At 36.8% G+C, this 3,821-nt stretch overlaps 1 long non-coding RNA gene across 1 annotated transcript; it reads right to left on the bottom strand.

Moving 5' to 3' along the window:
* Positions 1 to 292: 292 nt before the first annotated feature.
* On the bottom strand, positions 293 to 2,026 carry LOC117095034. Its single transcript, XR_004441779.1, has 3 exons — positions 1,904 to 2,026; positions 796 to 949; positions 293 to 327 (listed from the first exon to the last, which is right to left on the bottom strand). It is a non-coding gene; the product is annotated as an uncharacterized LOC117095034 (long non-coding RNA).
* Between the last annotated feature and the right edge of the window lie 1,795 nt (positions 2,027 to 3,821).

Genomic DNA, 3,821 nt, shown 5'->3' with positions numbered 1-3,821 from the left:
TCAGTGGCCTAGTGAACAAGACTTGGTCTTTAGAGCCATGTGGTTCAAAACTCAGCTGATTACCTTGCTAAGCCTCAGTTTTCTTTTTTTTACATCTCAAAATAGAGATTAATATGGAGGAATTTGTAAAGATAAAATGAAATTGTCTATATAATGACCACAGTACAAAGTAAGAACTCAATTATTTTATTTCTCCTTTCCTTACAACTTGTAATTAATCACAGTGTTTATAGATATGTATAAACAAGAACAATCCAGTTTGAAAACCAAATTTTTTTGTTACTTTTTTATTCTTCCGTCTTCAGAATATGTCTCCACTTTCCAAAGCTGCAAGATAAAAAAAGAATCATTGAGTTTCCTGTACTAAGATTATAGTTCACATTCAATTTGTAGCCATCTAGTCAAAAAAGTGCAAAATCACCTCTTGGTCTTCTCTGCTTTGCCCTGTCTTTCTCCAAATGGAAGGGAATGTGCTGTGCTCACCCACTTTGCTGAAATTGACCCGAGGGAGAGAAATTTCCCTTGCCTTTGTCATTAGAAACCTGTTGCTTTTTTATTCTCTATAGATGCACTAGTTCCATGACTTCACTTTTACTAGGGTCAATTGGGTTTACATTCAGATTGCATTACAAAGTTGTGAATGGTAACACAGATAAAGGAGAAAGCAACAGTCATTAAGCTCTTTTGAACTCAAATTTGCGTGAAGGAAAAAAATAAGAAACAATATTTCTAGACAGAAGGTATCGTAGAGTGACATGTGGAGACTATCTATGTCTATTTCACCCAAGAACTCACCTTTGGATTTGCACAACCATAACAATTGACCTCTCAGTTAAGTGTTTTTGAAATGTTTTACCGGGAGGACTCTAACCAGTGTATCTAATAGTTTGGTAGTCATATCTTGAGTAACGAGTTGATTCGTTGCCATGCCTGAAGACTTGGAGTTCTGCTGTAAAACACAGTTACACTCATCGCTGACAAGTTCAGCTGAGTAGAATTAATCTGGAAAATATATATATATATAATATAATCTTTCTCTTTCCTTCACAAAGGATAAACCAGAAAGCTCAAGAAATCAATGAGTAATGGGAGGCATTTACAAAATAAAAACTAATTAGAGGCAAAATGTGACTCTGAGAAATAACAGAACAATTGGAAAGTACTTGTTAAAGTAGTCAGGCTACTGTAGAACGACAAATAAATATGAACCTCCACAAAACAAATGTTAACCAGAGATAGAATAATTTCCATCCTTCTGAAAAAACAAAGGAGTTATTTTGAGATAACAATTCAGAGAGGGAAAGCAGAAAACTATTCCTGGAAAAGGCAGGTATACAGCTAAAAATCTGACATGGTAACTAGCTTCCCCACTTTTCTATCCTCTGCCAAGTCCTTTTGACTTTCTTTTTTTTTCCTTTCTTGACATATTTTTCCTATCAAATCTGCCTTGGACCTGGTTTTCTTTTTCCTTTCCCAACCAAGTGATCTAACTGCATTTTGAAGTTTGATTATCTGTGTCAAGTTATGTCATAACTAGTAATAATCCACAGTCAGGATGCATGTATAGGTTGTATTATTATATACTGTTAACCATCTCAGGAAGTATATGTAATGACTCCTGGATTATAAAGATTTTGTATTTACCACCACTCCAATGTGTCCATAGTTATCTTTTGGTTACAAAGTTCCTGACCCTCTCCAAGTCACTGCCAACACCTCTGCTCTCTCAGTGAAGTCAGAGCTTCTGCTATTCATCTTTTCAATCTCCATATAAATTTATTTTTAAATAGCTATGGAATTAAGATATGATACCAGCTTATATCCTCCAATCTCACTTTGAATAAAGTCCCCAAATCTTTAGCATGTCCTTCCTACCTTGTTTCTTTATAGTCTCCCCACTTACCCTCATTCCTCTTTAGCCACACTAGTCTACTTGCTCTTCCAGAAATACACCAAGTTCACTGCCTCCTCAGGCCCTGGCACTTGTTTTGCTCTATGCTTTGAAGCTCTTGCCTAATACATTGTTCAGATGTCTCCTTAAACATCCTGTCTAAATGGTCCTCTCAGCACCTTATCTGAAACAGCATCATAGTCACTTTTATCATCTCACTCTGTTCTCGTTTCCTTCTTGATTCCTATCAATCTGACATTCAATTTGTTTTATTTGTTGATATTTTATTTTTACTCCCTCCATGGTGAGCATGTAAGCGCTGTGAAAGTAGGGACCCTGACAGTTTTCTTCATGTCTCTTTCTCTGTATTTATAATGGTGCTTGGAATATGGTAGGGGTTCAGAAAATAGACTGAATGGATAAATGAATGAATAAATGAATGAAACACCTTCTGCTGCATTCTGAGATGTTTGAGAGCAGTGAACAAACAGCACATAAAATAAACTACCTTGGCCACTGCTGTGGCTCATGCCTGTAATCCCAGCACTTTGGAAGGCAGAGGCGGGTGGATCAGGAGGTCAGGAGTTCGAGACCAGCCTGGCCAACATAGTGAAACCCAATCTCTACTAAAAATACACAAATTGGTTGGGCGTGGTGGTGGGCACCTGTAATCCCAGTTACTCAAGGAGCTGAGGCAGGAGAATCATTTGAACTCAGGAGGCGGAGGTTGCAGAGCAGAGATCATGCCATTGCACTCCAGTCTGGGCGACAGGGCAAGACTCTGTCTCAAATAAACAAACAAACAAACAAACAAACTCCCTTATATATGACCCATATTTAACATAATTCTATAAAAGAGAATGAACGAACAAATGAATTAATACAATAGCTATTTGATTAACTAGAAATTGTTTTTTTTTATTTTTTAAGACGGAGTTTCACTCTTGTTGCCCAGGCTGGAGTGCAGTGGCACCATCTCAGCTCAACACAACATCCGCCTCTTGGGTTTAAGCATTTTTCCTGCCTCAACCTCCCAAATAGCTGGGATTACAGGCATGTGCCACCGCGCCCAGCTAAGTTTGTATTTTTATTAGAGATGAAGTTTCTCCATGTTGGTCAGGCTGGTCTTGAACTCCCAATCTCAGGCGATCCACCCGCCTTGGCCTCCCAAAGTGCTGGAATTACAGGCATGAGCCACTGCACTGGCCTAACTAGAAATTCTTATTCTCTATGTGCAATTTAGTGTATTCAAGAGATTTTCTATAAGTGTTAGTAACACAGAGGAACCATGAGGGAGTACCATTGCTGGTTTTTCTGGATTACAAATAAGGTTTTTAATTTCTACATTATAATTTTTCTACAGAAAGGTCCAACAGATATTCACGTAGCAGCCTGAAGAATGACCAATTCCATTGCAAGTAAGCGGTAATGACAGCTGTGTTTCATGAGCCCTGGAATTTCTACTAAATTATGTGATATTCTGGGGCTTTTCCATTTCTTTGGGGTGAGGTTAGTCGAATCCTGATCCAATCTTACTTTTGGAAAGTTTGTTATTTTTCAGTCAGGCAAGCCATATATTATCATTACATACCAATAAGATATTTGTATATTCTATTATATTCTAAACATTTTAGAATTATAGGAGTCATTAGATCATGCAACATTTGCTTTATTTCTTTATAATCTCAATCCTATTTACTGAAATAAAGTATGATTGCATATGTATTGCTAATGGGAGTTTGTCCTTGTTGAAAAATAATGGTACATTTAAACTTTTTGCTTGAAATTTTGTACTAAAGAAAAGTTTAAGGATACCTTGTTCATTATTCTACAGAATAACTAATACCTAAAGACAAAAGAAAAAAATAACTTTGAAGGGAAGACATTTGGTATTACAAAAGCCTTTTGATATTTGATTCTGAAATCACTA

The sequence above is a fragment of the Trachypithecus francoisi genome, unplaced genomic scaffold (assembly GCF_009764315.1).
Source record: "Trachypithecus francoisi isolate TF-2019V2 unplaced genomic scaffold, Tfra_2.0 Lachesis_group13, whole genome shotgun sequence".
Taxonomy (NCBI): domain Eukaryota; kingdom Metazoa; phylum Chordata; class Mammalia; order Primates; family Cercopithecidae; genus Trachypithecus; species Trachypithecus francoisi.
The sequence above is the reverse complement of the archived record's forward strand: the minus strand, read 5'-3'. Positions and strand labels throughout refer to the sequence as shown.